Source organism: Lucilia sericata, unplaced genomic scaffold, assembly GCF_015586225.1.
Source record: "Lucilia sericata isolate MDLA Ls3-8-SP2 unplaced genomic scaffold, ASM1558622v1 Contig000441F_arrow, whole genome shotgun sequence".
Classification (NCBI taxonomy): Eukaryota; Metazoa; Arthropoda; class Insecta; order Diptera; family Calliphoridae; genus Lucilia; species Lucilia sericata.
In genome coordinates, this window is record NW_023994456.1 from 311,097 (window position 1) to 333,066 (window position 21,970).

The 21,970-nt window shown below is 30.2% G+C and overlaps 1 protein-coding gene across 1 annotated transcript in view; it reads right to left on the reverse strand.

Moving 5' to 3' along the window:
- The window catches only part of LOC119604897 (aquaporin AQPcic-like), a 52,929-nt gene extending 39,106 nt beyond the window's left edge, over positions 1 to 13,823 (reverse strand). The window contains exons 1-2 of the mRNA XM_037957797.1: positions 13,307 to 13,823; positions 5,905 to 5,954 (exon numbers count right to left, since the gene is read on the reverse strand). The gene's annotated coding sequence lies outside the window, so the exon portion shown is untranslated. The remainder of the gene's footprint in view (positions 1 to 5,904; positions 5,955 to 13,306) is intronic.
- Between the last annotated feature and the right edge of the window lie 8,147 nt (positions 13,824 to 21,970).

The window sequence follows — 21,970 nt, forward strand, 5'->3', positions numbered from 1 at the left end:
GAAAAAATCTTAATTTATATGTATGTATATCAAACTTGTTTATATTCAGCACCATTGAGCATAATTTCTTAAAAAAAAAACATTTTTTAACAAATATATTTGTTTCAAATGTTTTATAAGAAACGTGATTTGCAATCTAAGCACGTTACTTAATTAGTTAAGAATAGGACATATGTATTCAAAAGTGCTAAAAATAATTATTATATAAATTATATTTATATTTTTAAATAATAAAAAAAATCTCACAATAATTACTGAAATTTAAATGACCTTCATTTATTTGCAGATTTTATGGCAAATTGAGTACAATTATCCGAAATCGAGCAAAAACAAACCACCAAGTAATATTTGTTTATATTTGAACAATGTTTGACAAATTTATATTCGGTATCCGCACAATGACTTTCAAAATTTTAGAACATATTTCGTTTTTTCTAGTGGGAGTGTTTGAAAATTTTTAAAAAAACACATACACATGTAGATTTGATTTTTATTAGGTTTATTTTATATTTAGGTTTTTTTTTTCGAATATACATATTTTTGGTAAAAATTGTCATTTGGCTTTTGTGTTTTCAAGACATAAACCAACAGACTGTCTGTACCCCACAAAGATATGACACTTAAGTTTAATGATCTCTGATCAGGGATTTACTTTATAAATTTAAAACAAAATATTGATACTTTTATTTACTTTTTTTGTAATAAGATATACCATTCAAATCAATTAAATTAAATTCTACTTTTTAAGAATTTTATAAAAGAAATGCATTAAAAGTAGCCGCAAAATACTTCGAAGTTGCTGGTTCAATTAGATTGCTCTCTGTCTCTGAATGTGGGTCATTGTTTCTACATACACATATTTTTCGAATATTTCTTATTCAGCATCTAGGCATATAAAAATAAAATCTCAATTTTATAGAATTAAAATATAACTATATTATATGTATGTTTTTTTTTAATTTTTATCAAATATAATCGTTGATTATAATAAAAAAGTTGAAATTTATGTTTTAAATATTTCGTCTACATATAAAGATGATCATTAAAATCTAACAGATACAAGAATCTCGAGAATACAGTAGGTGTCATAAAAAAATAATGACGCAAATTCAAAACTAAGAACTGATACAAAACTTTATAAAGATTTTAGTGTCCTAAAACATAACTTTAAATAATACGTTAGATTGCGAAACATATGTTAGATGTTAGGGTACCCCGTTGTTAAGAAATTTGTTGTTTTGTTAATTTGACCACTTAATCCATAATTCTTTCATATCTGGTGAAATACTTTGGGGATACATTTGGAATACATTAAGGTTTCCAAAAGTAACAAACAAACAAACAAACAAACAAACAAACAAACAAACAAACAAACAAACAAACAAACAAACAAACAAACAAACAAACAAACAAACAAACAAACAAACAAACAAACAAACAAACAAACAAACAAACAAACAAACAAACAAACAAACAAACAAACAAACAAACAAACAAACAAACAAACAAACAAACAAACAAACAAACAAACAAACAAACAAACAAACAAACAAACAAACAACTAACTAACTACTAACTAACTAACTAACTAACTAACTAACTAACTAACTAACTACTAACTAACTAACTAACTAACTAACTAACTACTAACTAACTAACTAACTAACTAACTAACTAACTAACTACTAACTAACTAACTAACTAACTAACTAACTAACTAACTAACTAACTAACTAACTAACTAACTAACTAACTAACTAACTAACTAACTAACTAACTACTAACTAACTAACTAACTAACTAACTAACTAACTAACTAACTAACTAACTACTAACTAACTAACTAACTAACTAACTAACTAACTAACTAACTAACTAACTAACTAACTAACTAACTAACTAACTAACTAACTAACTAACTAACTAACTACTAACTAACTAACTAACTAACTAACTAACTAACTAACTAACTAACTAACTAACTAACTAACTAACTAACTAACTAACTAACTAACTAACTAACTAACTAACTAACTAACTACTAACTAACTAACTAACTAACTAACTAACTAACTAACTAACTAACTAACTAACTAACTAACTAACTAACTAACTAACTAACTAACTAACTAACTAACTAACTAACTAACTAACTAACTAACTAACTAACTAACTAACTAACTAACTAACTAACTAACTAACTAACTAACTACTAACTAACTAACTAACTAACTACTAACTAACTAACTAACTAACTAACTACTAACTAACTAACTAACTAACTACTAACTAACTAACTAACTACTAACTAACTAACTAACTAACTAACTAACTAACTAACTAACTAACTAACTAACTAACTAACTAACTACTAACTACTAACTAACTACTAACTAACTAACTAACTAACTACTAACTAACTAACTAACTAACTAACTAACTAACTAACTAACTAACTAACTAACTAACTACTAACTAACTACTAACTAACTAACTAACTAACTAACTAACTAACTAACTAACTAACTAACTAACTAACTAACTAACTAACTAACTAACTAACTAACTAACTAACTACTAACTAACTAACTAACTAACTAACTAACTAACTAACTAACTAACTAACTAACTAACTAACTAACTACTAACTAACTAACTAACTAACTACTAACTAACTAACTAACTAACTAACTAACTAACTAACTAACTAACTAACTAACTAACTAACTAACTAACTAACTAACTAACTAACTAACTAACTAACTAACTAACTAACTAACTAACTAACTAACTAACTAACTAACTAACTAACTAACTAACTAACTAACTAACTAACTAACTAACTAACTAACTAACTAACTACTAACTAACTAACTAACTAACTAACTAACTAACTAACTAACTAACTAACTAACTAACTAACTAACTAACTAACTAACTAACTAACTAACTAACTAACTAACTAACTAACTAACTAACTAACTACTAACTAACTAACTAACTAACTAACTAACTAACTAACTAACTAACTAACTAACTAACTAACTACTAACTAACTACTAACTAACTAACTAACTAACTAACTAACTACTAACTAACTAACTAACTAACTAACTAACTAACTAACTAACTAACTAACTAACTAACTACTAACTAACTAACTAACTAACTAACTAACTAACTACTAACTAACTAACTAACTAACTAACTAACTACTAACTAACTACTAACTAACTAACTAACTAACTAACTAACTAACTAACTAACTAACTAACTAACTAACTAACTAACTACTAACTAACTAACTAACTAACTAACTAACTAACTAACTACTAACTAACTAACTAACTAACTAACTAACTAACTACTAACTAACTAACTAACTAACTAACTAACTAACTAACTAACTAACTAACTAACTAACTAACTAACTAACTAACTAACTAACTAACTAACTAACTAACTAACTAACTAACTAACTAACTAACTAACTAACTAACTAACTAACTAACTAACTAACTAACTAACTAACTAACTAACTAACTAACTAACTAACTAACTAACTAACTAACTAACTAACTACTACTAACTAACTAACTAACTAACTAACTAACTAACTAACTAACTAACTAACTAACTAACTAACTAACTAACTAACTAACTAACTAACTAACTAACTAACTAACTAACTAACTACTAACTAACTAACTAACTAACTAACTAACTAACTACTAACTAACTAACTAACTAACTAACTAACTAACTAACTAACTAACTAACTAACTAACTAAACTAACTAACTAACTAACTAACTAACTAACTACTAACTAACTAACTAACTAACTAACTAACTAACTAACTAACTAACTAACTAACTAACTAACTAACTAACTAACTAACTAACTAACTAACTAACTAACTAACTAACTAACTAACTAACTAACTAACTACTAACTAACTAACTAACTAACTAACTAACTAACTAACTAACTAACTAACTAACTAACTAACTAACTAACTAACTAACTAACTAACTAACTAACTAACTAACTAACTAACTAACTAACTAACTAACTAACTAACTAACTAACTACTAACTAACTAACTAACTAACTAACTAACTAACTAACTAACTAACTAACTAACTAACTAACTAACTAACTAACTAACTAACTAACTAACTAACTAACTAACTAACTAACTAACTAACTACTAACTAACTAACTAACTAACTAACTAACTAACTAACTAACTAACTAACTAACTAACTAACTAACTAACTAACTAACTAACTAACTACTAACTAACTAACTAACTAACTAACTAACTAACTAACTAACTACTAACTAACTAACTAACTAACTAACTACTAACTAACTAACTAACTAACTAACTAACTAACTAACTAACTAACTAACTAACTAACTACTAACTAACTAACTAACTAACTAACTAACTAACTAACTAACTAACTAACTAACTAACTAACTACTAACTAACTAACTAACTAACTAACTAACTAACTAACTAACTAACTAACTAACTAACTAACTAACTAACTAACTAACTAACTAACTAACTAACTAACTAACTAACTAACTAACTACTAACTAACTAACTAACTAACTAACTAACTAACTAACTAACTAACTAACTAACTACTAACTAACTAACTAACTAACTAACTAACTAACTAACTAACTAACTAACTAACTAACTAACTAACTAACTAACTAACTAACTAACTACTAACTAACTAACTAACTAACTAACTAACTAACTAACTAACTAACTAACTAACTAACTAACTAACTAACTAACTAACTAACTAACTAACTAACTAACTAACTAACTAAACTAACTACTAACTAACTACACTAACTAACTACTAACTAACTAACTACTACTAACTAACTAACTAACTAACTAACTAACTAAACTAACTAACTAACTAACTAACTAACTAACTAACTAACTAACTAACTAACTAACTAACTAACTAACTAACTAACTACTAACTACTAACTAACTAACTAACTAACTAACTAACTAACTAACTAACCAACTAACTAACTAAGGACAGAATGAATATGATACCCTACACCAGTGCTAATACATGAATTATTGATCTTCAAATCATATTTTGAAGGGGATTTTGGGGGCCGTAGGATCAAATATGGCCCAATCATGCCGAAAATCGGCAGTATAGTTTTGATTTATATAAAATTAAGTTGTACTGATTTGGTTAGGGCATTTAACATTATTATGAGCCCGAATGCAGTATTCGGTGGGTAAGGTTGGGTGCTTGGTGAAATAATGGGCCGATTTCAACCATGAAAATGGTGTCATAAGAAGAGTATGTGTTAAATTTCATAAAATTATCTTAAAAATCTGTGCTTTGATAACAAGGTTTACATGGGCATACACTGTATGCCATACAGACGGACGGACATGGTTTAATCAACACAGAAAATGATTCCAAGCCTACTAATCGGCTTGGACTTTAAGGTGGGTATATGTCCAATATTTTTGTGCATTACAAACATCATCACAAACCCAATATACTCTCAACTCAACACTAAAGTGGTGTATGCTATAAAACACAATTTATATGGCTGAAACTTCTTTAAACGTTTACTTCCTTTTTATATATATTTCTTATAAAACACTTTTGTGAACAACATTTTAGAAAGTATGTATATCCCCAAATTAATTTTAAATGACTTATTCGAATGAATATTTTTGTTTTGTTGATAAAAAAACACACATTTCTTAAAACTGAAAACAAGCCCAATTATTCCTCAAATAATAATAATTTATTAACGATTATATAAAACAAACATTATTATATTTGTTTAAATTAAATTATATTCCAAACAGTTTTATAAATAACTTCAAATTTACCTTTTAAAACAACGGCAGCAGCGGCAACAACAAGAAACGCACTAAATGAACTGTGGACGCAGAAAAAAAAGAAAGAACAAGAAATTAAAATTAAAACAAATTATACGAATTTATATTTTTGTGCAAAGTATTTAGTAGATATTTTATTTACTCATACATATTTTCTTTATGTATTTAAAAGAAATAATATTAAAAAATGTGTATATATAAAAAAACTGCTGTTTTTTATTTTTATTTTTGTTTATTTATTTTTATGCGTCAACGCGACAAGCGACCCAAGTTTTTTCGGAACGCGTTCTCCGCACAAGACTGAAATAATAAACAACAACAATAAAAACATATTGAAAACAACCCACTGTTTGAAATACATACATAAATAAATAGTATTTGTTTTTTTATTTTAATTTATTATTTTTTTGAATAAAGAAACACAACAACAACTGCAAAAAAAAATATTATACGAAATGAAATCGATTTTTAATAAAAATGTTTATAGAAATTTTATTAAGAAAAATAGCAAAGAAAATTCTATTCATTAACATTAGATAAACAAAAACACTCACACTTATACTAAACTATACACTAATACTAAATGAGGAAGTTTTCTTATACTCTACCATTAACCACCCACCCACTTCCTTTAACACTTAAACAACCCCCATATGATTTAGTTCTAGTGAATGAACTCTAAAAAATTATATTACAAAACAATTGTTTTAAACAAAAACAAGAATATAAAACAATATCGCATACAGCAACAATAACCAAAAACCCAAACAAATAATAAATATATAATTAAAATTTTATCTAATACAAGTAAGATGAGTATTTATCTCATAACAAATCATCAACAAATTATTTTTCTATAATTATAATTATTGTAAATTACCTTTTAAGAAGAATTGTTTATAGACTTGTTTAGTTACACCTGTACACTGAGCGGAATACTTTTCTAATTAACGTTTCCAAAACAAAACTGCATCCACTTTTACGAAAATAAAATATTGTTTAACTTAAACCTTTCTCAATTTATTTATTAAACACTCTTTCGAATTATGAAGAGTTCAGTTCATAATTGACCCAAGTCCCCTATTAAAGAACCTCTTATGAAAATTAAACTGATTCTCATATTAATATCGCTGACTAGTCTATATAAAAGTCTATGAACTAGTCAATGAACTATACCATTGACTAGTTTATGGACTGGTTTATTTACTACTCTATGGGATGTCAATTGACTACATTACGGACTAGTCTATTGACTACTCTTCGGAATTGTCTATTAACCAGTCGAGTTAATGGACCATGGACTAGTCTATATACAAATCTATGAACTAGTCAATGAACTAGACTATTGATCAGTTTATAGACTAGTCTATTTACTACTTTATGGGATGTCAATTGACTATATTACGGACTAGTCTATTGACTACTCTTTGGACTTGTCTATTAACCAGTCGAGTTAATGGACCATGGACTAATCTATTGCCTACAAATCGGCCTAGTCTATTAACCAGTCTATGGACTAGACTCTTGACTAGAGTATTGTCTTATCTATGGACTAGTCTATAGACGAGAACATTAAATTATATATGGACTAGTCTATTGACTATATGGACTGTCATTTGACTACTTTCTAGACCAGTCTATTGTCTACACTATGGACTAATCCACTCTATAAACAAGTCTATAGAGCAGTCTATAGACAAGTTTATAGACCAGTCTATGGACCATTCTATGGACTAGTATCTAACCTTATCTATGTACTTGACTGTAGAGCAGTCTTTGTACTATCTATAGATCAGTCTATGAACTAGTCTATAATCCAGTTTATGTACTATGCGATAGTCTATAGACCAGTCTTTGTACTAGTCAATAGACCAGTCTATGCACAAGTTTATAGATAAGTCTATGTACTAGATTAGTCCATTGACTGTTCTATAGACTAGTCCATAGACTGGTCTATAGACTAGTCCATAAACTGGTCTATAGACTAATCCATAAACTGGTCTATATACTAGTGCACAAAAGGTCTATAGACTAGTCCACAGACTGGTCTATAGACTAGTGCATAGACTGGTCTATAGACTAGAGCATAATCTGGTCTATAGACTAGTCCATAGCCTGATCTATCAGGCTATAGCCTGATCTACTAGTCTATAGACCAGATTATGCTCTAGTCTATAGACCAGTCTATGCACTAGTCTATAGACCAGTCTGTGGACTAGTCTATAGACCTTTTGTGCACTAGTATATAGACCAGTTTATGGATTAGTCTATAGACCAGTTTATGGACTAGTCTATAGACCAGTCTATGGACTATAGACTAGTCTAGTCTATAGACCAGTCCATAGACTAGTCTTTAGACCAGTCTATGGACTAGGGTATAGACCAGTCTATGGACTAGTCTTTAGACCAGTCTATGGACTAGTGTATAGACCATTTTATGGACTAGTCTATGGACCAGTCTATGCACTAGTCTATAGACCAGTTTATGGTCTATAGACCAGTCTATAAACTAGTCTATAGACCAGTCTATAAACTAGTCTATAGACTAGTCTATGAACTTGTCTATAAACTAGTCTATGAACTAGTCTATAGACTAGTCTATGAACTAGTCTATAGACTAGCCTATGAACCAGTCTATAGACTAGTCTATGAACTAGTCTATAGACTAGTCTATGAACTAGTCTATGAACTAGTCTATAGAGCAGTCTATAGACAGTCTATGGACTAGTCTATGGACTAGTCTATAGACCAGTCTATGGATTAGTCTAAAGAGCAGTCTATGGACAAGCCTATAGACAAGTCTGTTGACTAGTCTATAGACCAGTCTATGGACTAGTCTACAGACCAGTCTATAAATCAGTCAATAGACCAGTCTATGAACTAGTCTATGAACCAGTTTATAGACCAGTATATGGACTTGTCTACTTATAGATAAGTCTATAGGCTTACATATCTATTAAGTAATAAGTCTATGGACAAGAGTACTGACTAGTCTTTGGATTACAATGACTAGTCTATGTATTATTGACTAGTCTATCAAACATTTAGTTTAGGTACTAGTAAATTATTTATGCTACGGACTACTCAATGTACAAAACTATGAAAAAGTCTATAGTCTAGACTAAAGACTATTCTATGGACTAGATTAATGACTAGTCGATTGAGAAATGTATTGCGTATGCGTGCTAAATGTTTTAAAATAGTCTAGGGCTGTTGTATGGACTACATTATTAACAAGTACTTTTATGGATTCCCCGACACACAGTTTAAAAAGGCTTCAGTTTGTGACTTTAAAAGAGCAGTGTCATAAAAGTCACCCTTGACAATAAGAGTATTTAATAGTGTTTTTAATACAAGTTTTATAGCCTACATCACTATTGTGAGAGGGACATTATAGATTCCTGCTGATGTTTGTAACGTTAGAAATATAAGTTGTTCTACAAGTTCTACCTATCGCCTCAGAAATATTTTCGGAATCTATTTAGCTATGTCCGTCCGTTAATGTAAACCTTGTAATCGAACTACTGTTGGCAATTTTTAAGATAATTTGATGAAATTTATCGCATAGATGGGTTCATATTTGACCCATTCTACTACACAGAAATTAGTTTTAAATCATAGAAAAGGTGGAAATTAAGACAAAATTCAATTTAAGATAAACTCATAATTGTAGGCTGTAGTGGGTACGTTCATGACTGACTTTACTTTATTTCTTGTATTAATTGTCGTACAATTGAATTCTTCTGTGTTAATGACAATTTTTCTCCATTGTATTGATTTTTTCTACCTCAAGTTTAGAGAAATTTAGGGGGACAATATAAAATAAATATAAATTGAATTGTTTAGTCTCAGTAAACATATTTTATAGTTAAAGTTAACTAACATTGTATTAAAAAGGCTACACCTATTGATGGGGTTAAATCTAAAAACGTTTCCATTAATGGGGCAAATAAACACAATATTGATAATTTTTTAGTACCCAGACCTTTTAAAATCTAAACCATCGATAATGAATGAAAGTATTGACCAACGACAACTAAGATAATGTTTATAACTTAATATGGAAAGTGGAAAAAGTTGATTCGAAATAAATATAATTATAAATTTAAAAACATTTTATTACTATAAAGTTGTGCAAAAATTTTGTTTTTCAGTGTAATGATTATTTCAACATTAATGTAATATATTTTCATCATTAATGATGAAAATTTTTGATGCACGCTAATGCTCCCGTGGAATTCTGTGAACTCGTGTTGTTTTTGTTGCAATTAAACTGATGCGGTGTTTTTAGTTTTTTTAGTATTTAACTTGAAACCACTATAATTTCTAAGTGCATTACTGAAAATTTTTAACGTGCAAAGATTTCGCATAGATGAGTAGAACTCTTTGAAAAAGCATCATGAAGTTGTACAGTGGGAGAAATGGAACGAGTACTAGAGTTAAAATAGAGAAAATGTCAGACTATTGACTAGACTATACTATAGATTAGACTATAGACTAGACTATAGACTAGACTATAGACTAGACTATAGACTAGACTATAGACTAGACTATAGACTAGACTATAGACTAGACTATAGACTAGACTATAGACTAGACTATAGACTAGACTATAGACTAGACTATAGACTAGACTATAGACTAGACTATAGACTAGACTATAGACTAGACTATAGACTAGACTATAGACTAGACTAGACTAGACTAGACTAGACTAGACTGTAGACTATAGACTAGACTATAGACTAGACTATAGACTAGACTATAGACTAGACTATAGACTAGACTATAGACTAGACTATAGACTAGACTACAGACTAGACTATAGACTAGACTATAGACTAGACTATAGACTAGACTATAGACTAGACTATAGACTAGACTATGAAATAGACTATAGACTAGACTGTAGGCTAGACTATAGACTAGACTATGGAATAGACTATAGACTAGACTGTAGGCTAGACTATAGACTAGACTATAGACTAGACTATAGACTAGACTATAGACTAGACTATAGACTAGACTATAGACTAGACTATAGGCTAGACTATAGACTAGACTATGAAATAGACTATAGACTAGACTGTAGGCTAGACTATAGACTAGACTATGGAATAGACTATAGACTAGACCATAGGCTAGACTATAGACTAGATTATAGACTAAACTATAGACTAGACTATAGACGAGACTATAGACTAGACTATAGACTAGACTATAGACTAGACTATAGACTAGACTATAGACTAGACTATAGACTAGACTATAGACTAGACTATAGACTAGACTATAGACTAGACTATAGACTAGACTATAGACTAGACTATAGACTAGACTATAGACTAGACTATAGACTAGACTATAGACTAGACTATAGACTAGACTATAGACTAGACTATAGACTAGACTATAGACTAGACTATAGACTAGACTATAGACTAGACTATAGACTAGACTATAGACTAGACTATAGACTAGACTATAGACTAGACCATAGGCTAGACTATAGACTAGACTATAGACTAGACTATAGACTAGACTATAGACTAGACTATAGACTAGACTATAGACTAGACTATAGACTAAACTATAGACTAGACTATAGACTAGACTATAGACTAGACTATAGACTAGACTATAGACTAGACTATAGACTAGACTATAGACTAGACTATAGACTAGACTATAGACTAGACTATAGACTAGACTATAGACTAGACTATAGACTAGACTATAGAGACTATAGACTAGACTATAGACTAGACTATAGACTAGACTATAGACTAGACTATAGACTATACTATAGACTAGACTATAGACTAGACTATAGACTAGACTATAGACTAGACTATAGACTAGACTATATTATAGACTATACTATAGACTAGACTATAGACTAGACTATAGACTAGACTATAGACTAGACTATAGACTAGACTATAGACTAGACTATAGATTAGACTATAGACTAGACTATAGACTAGACTATAGACTAGACTATAGACTAGACTATAGACTAGACTATAGACTAGACTATAGACTAGACTATAGACTAGACTATAGACTAGACTATAGACTAGACTATAGACTAGACTATAGACTAGACTATAGACTAGACTATAGACTAGACTATAGACTAGACTATAGACTAGACTGTAGACTAGACTATAGACTAGACTATAGACTAGACTATAGACTAGACTATAGACTAGACTATAGACTAGACTATAGACTAGACTATAGACTAGACTATAGACTAGACTATAGACTAGACTATAGACTAGACTATAGACTAGACTATAGACTAGACTATAGACTAGACTATAGACTAGACTATAGACTAGACTATAGACTAGACTATAGACTAAACTATAGACTAGACTATAGACTAGACTATAGACTAGACTATAGACTAGACTATAGACTAGACTATAGACTAGACTATAGACAAGACTATAGACTAGACTATAGACTAGACTACAGACTATAGACTATAGAGACTAGACTATAGACTAAGACTATAGACTAGACTATAGACTAGACTATAGACTAGACTATAGACTAGACTATAGACTAGACTATAGACTAGACTATAGACTAGACTATAGACTAGACTATAGACTAGACTATAGACTAGACTATAGACTAGACTATAGACTAGACTATGGACTAGACTGATAGACTATAGACTAGACTATAGACTAGACTATAGACTAGACTATAGACTAGACGATAGACTAGACTGTAGACTAGACTATAGACTAGACTATAGACTAGACTATAGACTAGACTATAGACTAGACTATAGACCTAGATTATAACCTAATTATAAACTAGATTATAAACTAGATTATAAACTAGACTATAAACAAGATAAAGACTGCACTATACTTAAGATTCGACTAGACTAATTTGTAATTACAATTTGACATGTAAAATATTCAATGTTTCTTACAAATACTTAACCTTGAAAAAAACACCAGAATGTTTTATTAGACATGGGGTTCGCGACCCTTAGAATATTCCTATAGACCCCAATAATTTACCATACAGACTTAAAGTTCAATACAGCGTAGTATGGATGATGTATAGTAGTGTATAACTAATGCAGGATATCAAAAAATTGTATTATTTTTATAAAAAAAAAAATATTTACATATTGAGATAAAAGACAAGTATATACAATTTAAATAATTTATTTTAATCATTTCAACCAGTTTCAGTTATTACTTGTTTATTTCAAAACGCTTGACATTTTTCAAATAAAAAAATAAAACAAAAATTAAAGCATTAAAAAAATATTCCACAAATACAAAAGTATATTGCAATCATTACGCCAAATAGAATATTCTAAACTTAAATTGATAAATAAAATACAAAATAGACTTACCGTTTATAAAAATATTAAAAATATCCAGCAAATATTGAACTAGAAATCTTGAAACACTTGTTTGAAACAACAACACTTTATCAGTATTAGTATTTTTGTGGAGCAATAGTCTTGGTAGGATGTATTATTATTTTGTTCCTGTTTTTTAACGATTAATATTAAATTTTGTTTATTTATTATTTGTTTCTTTTTTTGCAAAAATTTAATTTTGAGTTTTGTTTTCACTTAAAATATATATTTCTTGAATTCAGCTAAGTCACACTAAGCAGACGACTGTTAATTTAATGATTATTTAAATTTAATAGTTTAAAATGCATGAAATGCAAATTAATGTTTAAAACATTATTATTTTATAATTTTGCTTTAATTAAAAGATTTAAACGTTTCTTGGAATTTTTATTTTACATAAAATACGTTAAATTTAAAGTCCGTCAAAAAAATCCCGCTTAAACTTTAATTAGCGTCTAGTTAGTCCAGCAGCAAGTGCACGATTGTTTTAATTGATATGAATCAACTCCCGTTAGAGATAAGATTGTTGTAAAATATTCTTAAGTAAAAGTCAATATTGTTTGTATTTTTGTTGTATTTACTCGCTCGGTTGCATCCAGCAGATAAAACTAAATCCAGTGATAATTATAATACACGAACAAAAAACCTTCTGATATTCGTGTAAAAATATTCTAACATTTGTAAAGATTTACATAAATTTGTTTTAATGTTATTTACAGTGCTTGAAAAGAAATGTTATGTACATACATAGTTTGTTTATAAAGTTTTGTTCCAAATAATTGATTAAAGCTTTCATGCATACTTACCTGATGTTCAATATGTTGTTGATATTTTCTAAAGCATAACATTAGGCGCACAAATAAAAACTAATGAAGATCAATGGTAGATCACTGTGGTGCTGATTGCCAAAAAAGTGTTGATAGCCCAATGAAATTAAAATTTCTCAAGATTTTATTAAAAACCCATACCCAAATTAAGACCACTCACTTTCTAACTGTAAAATCCTGAGGATATAGGACATTGGAGTGAGTCCATATCTTAACCTGCTAAAGACTTTTCAAGTGAATATCCTCCTTATGTAGGTTGAAAGTAGAATGTGTTCCTAGAAATATATACATAAATGTCCCGATCTTCAACGGGAATATTGTGCGCTCCTTTACATAGAAAATGTTGGTAGAAATATCTAATATAGTGATCTACGAAAGGAGTCATTATTTGTATATCGTTACGTTAGGTTGTTGTTGATGTTGTAATAGTTCGATTGTGACCGATAGTTCTTTCCTGGAGAAAAAACTTTCGGTTGGTACAGCTGTCGCTGGGTTGACAATCTTTGGCCGAGTATAACTCGATTAGTTCCAGAGCGGAGATCGAATTGTCAATTATGTTAAGTGAGACAGGTTGCTTATCGCAGCAGGCACCATTTTAGATGCAATCATGGATAATCGTCCTCAAACCAGTTGTAACATCTGATAAAGATATTATGTCGATCCAAGTCTATGATAGATAATTGCGACAAGACGTGCAGGACAGTGATATAGAAGGTGATTTATGACTCTTCTTTTTCTTCATCATGACAACTTCTAAAATTTAAGTCATAATTTTCTAGTTATCGTGTAAGATTTTTCCATCTTGTCTGAAGTTCATTCTGAAGCCTGAACTTTCCGAGCCGTCTGTATATACAGAAAGTATCAGAGGAGAGAGACTTTCTTCCGGAATAGTGTCATACGAAAGATCGTAATCATACTCTCTGTGGAAAGAGGTTTCAAGTGTTCAAAGGCCTATATATGACCGCTTCAAAAGCTTTCAAAACCCTCATTTCAAACCTATAGCCCTTTTGCAGCAATATATTAATCGGCCTAAACATGATATTCAATCTCCATGGCAGTCTATTGTCAAGGAGTGTGAAGCTATATATTACGTATTTTCGTGATAATAATACTAGCTCAGTTTCTCTTGGATTTATACCTAGTCCACTGTCGGATACTCCATCGACATAGTATCTCAAGAGCTTCCTCGACTAGTGTCATACGAAAGATCGTAATCATACTCTCTGTGGAAAGAGGTTTTAAGTGTTCAAAGGCCTGTAGGACCATGTTGTCCTTAACGATACTGTTATAAGGAGGGCCATCCGTTCCTCATTTGTTCAGTCATGTTCACCAAACGGTTACTACATAGAAAAGGATTGGTCATATGACCGCTTCAAAAGCTTTCAAAATCCCCATCTCAAACCTATTGCCCTTTTGTAGCAATACATTAATCGGCCTAAATATGATATTCGATCTCCATGGCAGTCTATTGTCATGGAAGTGTGAAGCTATATATTATGTATTTTCGTGATAATAATACTAGCTTAGTTTTGATTGGGTTTATACCTAGTCCACTGTCGGATACTCTATCGACTTAGTATCTCAATAGCGTCCTCGAGTCTATATGAAATCGTGCTCAGATGAAACCAGATGGTTTTATTTTTCAGAAAGTCAAGTTTTTAAAGTAGACAGTTTTTAACAAGATGCCATAGAAGTGGAGAGAATACACCCCTTGTGGTGTGCCTCTATTGACCGCTTTTGAAATCGTTGCTGTACCCATATTCGAACATATGATTCTATACTCGAGTAAGTTTTTGATAACTTCTATTGTAGATCGGTTTAATTCAAGTTCCCGTAAGTCACATTGTTGAAAGCTTCTTATATGTCCAGAAAGGCCACCAACATGTGTTCTCCGAATTTTAATGATTTCTCTATGTAGTCAACTAGAGAATGTAAAGCCCTTTAAACAGATATTCCCTTTATATATCCATGTTGAGAAGTTCATGGAAGTTTTTGGTCCTTTGACATAGTGACGTGGCTGATTTGTCTAAAGTCTTTAGTTTTTAGTTTTTGTATGTGAATAAATGACTAATATTTTGATCTCTTGCAAATAGAATGGCAATATATCTCCATATTTTTTGATGATTTGGGTATAAAAACCTATGATAAAAAAATAATCTTATAAATATTACAACATATTTTAAATAAAATTACCACAAACCACATCAAGACAGTAAAATAAGAAACAAAATAAAATCATAGAAAATAACAACTTGGAGTTCATCTTAAGTACATATTTTTCCATTCTTAAAGTATTAATACTTTATTGTGTACTTCTTTATTTTTTTTTTTTTTTTTCAAAACAAATCTGTTACATTAAACATGTTTAAAGATTTGTCTGGCTGACTTGCCAACTGTCAAAGGAATTAAAAAGAAATATATAATAATTCATTTTATAAAAAAAATCATTGCAGATTTCTTAAATTTTTGGTCAATTACCAGGAAAGTTCAAGAAAAAATGTAAAACAAATTGAAACCACAAAACAAGATGTTTATTTTATACTTTTACTTAAAAGCTTTAAAAATGTTGGTTTTAAAAGTTTTTTAAGCAGTATTTAATAAGCAAAGATTAGTATGCTATAGAATTTTTCCTTTAAGAAAAATTATTAAATAGCTTGAGCTTATGTATTTGATTTAAAACATATGATTTTTCACATACATTCTTGACTATTTATCATATATAAGTCTAAAAAAATTTCTTCTCTATGTGTATTTTCTTTGACTTCCTTATTGTTGTTTTGGTTTTTTTCTTGCAAATTCTTTATGTTTAAGCAATTTATTTGTCATGGTTAAGGTCACGGTTTCTTGTGTCATAAATCAAAGAATGGTTGTCTGTCACAGTGTCTGTTTTTGATTGGCATCGACGCCTGGTTTTTCTTAAAAGAAAATCGTTTTTCTTTATTTAAGCGGGGGTTTTGTAGTTGTTGAATTATCAAAATATTTTGATAATATTTTGTCATTTATCTTTTGAAAATTACAAACATACATACATAAATATGTATGTAAACGAAAATCCTAAATTCTATAGACTAGAAAACAGTCTTGACTATAGCCTCGTATATAGTCTTAACCATAGTCCCGTCTGTAGTCGTATCTATAGTCTCGTCAATAGCCTCGTCTATAATCTTGACTATAGTCTTGTCTATAGTCTCGTCAATAGCCTCGTCTATAATCTTGACTATAGTCTTGTCTATAGTCTTGACTATAGTCTCGCCTATAGTCTTGACTATAGTCTCGCCTATAGTCTATTATAGTCTTGACTATAGTCTCGCCTATAGTCTTGACTATAGTCTCGCCTATAGTCTTGACTATAGTCTCGCCTATAGTCTTGACTATAGTCTCGCCTATAGTCTTGATTATAGTCTCGCCTATAGTCTTGACTATAGTCTCGTCTATAGTCTTGACTATAGTCTCGTCTATAGTCTTGACTATAGTCTCGTCTATAGTTTTGACTATGGTGTTGACTATCATCTTGGTCTTGTATATAGCCTTGGCAATAGTCTGTCTAGAGTCTTGAATATAGTCTTGGCTATAGTGTTGGCTATACTCTCATCTATAGTCTCGTATGTAGTCTTGGCTAAAGTCTCTCCTATAGTCTAGGTATAAGTTTTGTCTATAGTCTGGGCTACAGTTTTCACTATAGTCTCATATATAGTTTTGACTATAGTCTCGACTGTAGTATTGACTACAATCTCGTCTATAGTCTCGTCTATAGTCATGACTATAGTCTCGTCTATAGTCATGACTATAGTCTCGTCTATAGTCATGACTATAGTCTCGTCTTTAGCCTTGACTATAGTCTCGTCTATATATAATCTAAACTATAGTCTCATCTATAATCTAGACTATAGTCTTGACTATAGACTAGTCTATATTCTTGACTATAGTCTCTTTCATAGCTTTAACTATACTCTCGTCTATAGTCTTGACGATAGTCTCATTTGTAGTCTATAGTCTAGACTATAATCTCGTCCATAGTCTCGCCTATAATCTTGACTATAGTCTCGCCTGTAGTCTATAGTCTCGTCCATAGTGTTGACTATAATCTTGACTATAGTCTTGACTATAATCTAGATTATAGTCTGGACTATAGTCATGTCTATAGTCTAGACCATCGTCTAGTCTATAGTCTAGAATATATTCTTGACTATAGTAGTATTGACTATAGTTTCCTCTATAACCTTGACTATAGTCTCGTCTAAAGTATTGGCTATAGTCTTGGCTATAGTCTCGTATATAGCATTGGCAATAGTCTCGTCTATAATCTAGGTAATAGTTTTGTCTATAGTCTTGACTATATTCTTGACTATAGTCTCACCTATAGACACGTCTATAGTCTAGACCATAATCTTTAATATAGTCTCATCTATAATCTAGACTACAGTCTTGACTATAGACTCGTCTATAGTCTTGACTATAGTCTCTTTCATAGTCTTAACGATACTCTCGTCTATAATCTTGACGATTTGACATTTGCATAGTCGTGACTATAATCTGGTCTATATAGTCTCGTCTATAGTCTATAGTCTAGACTAAAGTCTCGTCTATAGTCTATAGTCTTGACTATAATCTCGTCTATAGTCTAGACTATAGTCTCGTCTTTAGTCTATAGTCTAAACTATAGTTTCGTCTATAGTCTATGGCCTAGACTATAGTCTCGTCTATAGTCCATAGCATAGACTATAGTCTCGTCTATAGTCTATGGCCTAGACTATAGTCTCGTCTATAGTCTAGACTATAGTCTCGTCTATAGTCTATAGTCTAGACTATAGTCTCGTCTATAGTCTATAGTCTAGACTATAGTCTCGTCTATAGTCTATAGTCTATAGTCTTGACTATAGTCTCGTCTATAGTCTATAGTCTTGACTATATCCTTGGCTATAGTCTAGAATATAATCTTAACTATTGTCTCGTCTATAGTCTAGACTATTGTATTGAATATAGTTTTGTCTATATATAGTCTTGACTATAGTCGCGTCTATAGTCGTAGCTATAGTCTCGTCTATAGTCTAACCTATAATCTGAACTATAGTCTCGTCAATAGTATTGACTAATGTCTCGTCTATAGTCTTGACTATAATCTAGTCTATAATATTAACAACCGTCTTGTTTATAGTCTCGTCAGTCTCGTCCATAGTCTCATCTATATTCATGACTATAATCACGTCGATAGTCTTGACTATATTCACGTCTATAGTCTTGACGGTAGTCACGTCTATAGTCTTGACTATAGTCACGTTTATAGTGTTGACTATAGTCTCGTTTATAATCTACAGTCTTGACGATAGTCTCGTCTATAGTCTAGAGTCTAGACTATAGTCCAATGTATAGTATTGACTATGGTCTACTCTAAACTATAATACTTTCTATGGTCTGGACTTAAGTATTGCCGTTCAAGGTTATTATTAAAAACTAAAAACAAATTTATTTAAAATTACAAACAAATCTGCCTAATCACTCTAATATATAATTTATCTCCCCAGCCTTTAACTCTTTAAATATTTTTCCCAAATTTACCACCAAACAATTAATTACAATTAATTAAAAAATTGTAAAGAGAATTTCAAAAGCAAACGACAAACTTTTTCTTACACTTTTTAAAACTTTTAAATGATTTCCGTATTATAATAAATATAAAGTGTAGGTTTATAACTGTTTTTAAATAAATGACTTCCTTCCGTCTGGGGAATAAGAACAAAGTTTATATACATAAATGAAACAGTATAATGTTAACTGTGTTTCTGTAACAGAAAACCAGCATTATCATGCAAATGTTTGTCTAAAATAAAGGCAAATACCATGATGTGGCAAAAATTTGTATTTTAAAGCAAAAGTTTCAAAACAAAATTGCAAGAGTTTTTAACTTTAATCTATTAAAAATTTTAAAGTAATTGATAAACAATTAAATTTAAATAAATCCTAAAAAAAATAAGTCGACATTAAATTAAAAAGCCAACATATCCAACTCATATGTTACCGTTTCCAAAAGAAAAAATCTGACAAATCTTAAGGAATGTACACATTCCAAATTTTTTCCTCTATACTTTTCCTGCGACATATGAAACATTTATTTTTATTTAGGGTGAAAATAAGTTGAGACTTTTTGAAAAAAAAAAAAAAAATATAAACATTTATGTTGTGTGTGCAAAAGACAACAATAATGATTTATGTTGATTCTAGCCAAAGAATCCTTAAAAGATGAAATCTGGGAGAAAATATCTTCAAAATGACTACATACTTAAATATTGAGTATTACAAGAAAATGTTGAAATATTTACAGACAAATATAATTTATAACTTAAATGGTCATGCTGTAGGAGATGATGTACTATATAGAGATTATTAAAATGAATATTTGGAATAGGGTTGCCAGCGGTTAAATTATAAGATCTGGTTTCATCCAAATGTTGGTCACATTGATTGAGTATAATTTGCTTTTTTGTCCTTAAATAGTCCTGAAGCTAATGAAAAGACATCATGGGTATAGTCCAGGGTGGAAACCGCTTCTCCTGGAGATTAAGTCTATGAGTCTTACAGTTATCACGTATGCGGATGATGTTTCCTTAGTGTTATCCGGAAAATACCTTGATACCATAATGCATAGAATGTAGATTGCACATAAATCACTGAATATTTGGAATACCGGAAGTGGACTAGGTGTAAATCCGGCAAAAATAGAACTTTTACACTTTATGTGGATTTGAATGAAGTTCAAGTTATCTGATAGTGCAACATATCAATCAAGAATGTTTAAAGCAGCTGCGGCTATTTGCTCATGCAGAAGAGCAATAGGAAAATCTTGGGATACCGAAATGGCTCCTCGATATGGTAATCAAGCCCAAGGTACTTTATGTTGCAGTTACTGGCTGATATATCATGCGACAAAAATAAAATTCGAATCTTTTATACATCACTGCATCTCCAAACCAATTTTTTGAAAAACCTTTTTCGTGTTGATCCAATATGATCCAAATGCATGGACCCTAAGATCTAAGTATGTAGTTCGCAGTGGAACGAAAGTTCTAGTGCCGAACATCCCTTAAAAAGATTTTAAAAACGGGCTGTACATTGAGTACTCTCTTCCGAAAAGTGTTTCTTCACTATCAAGAGAGGACACCGACATACCGCTATCTTCCACGAACTTGTACAATCAAGGTGGTCAATTGAAGCTACCTTAAGAACGACGTAAATCATGCGGCTGACTCTTAATTCAGAGAACACAATTGCAATAGTAAATGGCCACCTGCAGAAGCTGTCAAGACGGAGAGGAAGAAGAGAACGTCACTCACTTTCTCTATCAATGACAATTCCTGGCGGGACCCAGATTAAATCCATTAGGCAGCCATTTTCTGTATAATTTAACGGATTTATCTGAGTGAAATATCGAAAAGATAACTCCTTTATTCTTGGATCAGACTTGTTTGGGTAGGATTCAAATACCGTTATAATTATTCATCGTTTTGGTTCCTTTGGTTTAGGCTACAATTTATAGACAATATACGTATCTCGAAATTCGTATTCTGAGCAGCTTGAATAGCAAAAATGCTCTGGTCTGCGGGTTAAAAGTAGTTAGTTAGTTCGTTAGTTCGTTAGTTCGTTAGTTCGTTAGTTAGTTAGTTAGTTAGTTAGTTAGTTAGTTAGTTAGTTAGTTAGTTAGTTAGTTAGTTAGTTAGTTAGTTAGTTAGTTAGTTAGTTAGTTAGTTAGTTAGTTAGTTAGTTAGTTAGTTAGTTAGTTAGTTAGTTAGTTAGTTAGTTAGTTAGTTAGTTAGTTAGTTAGTTAGTTTAGTTA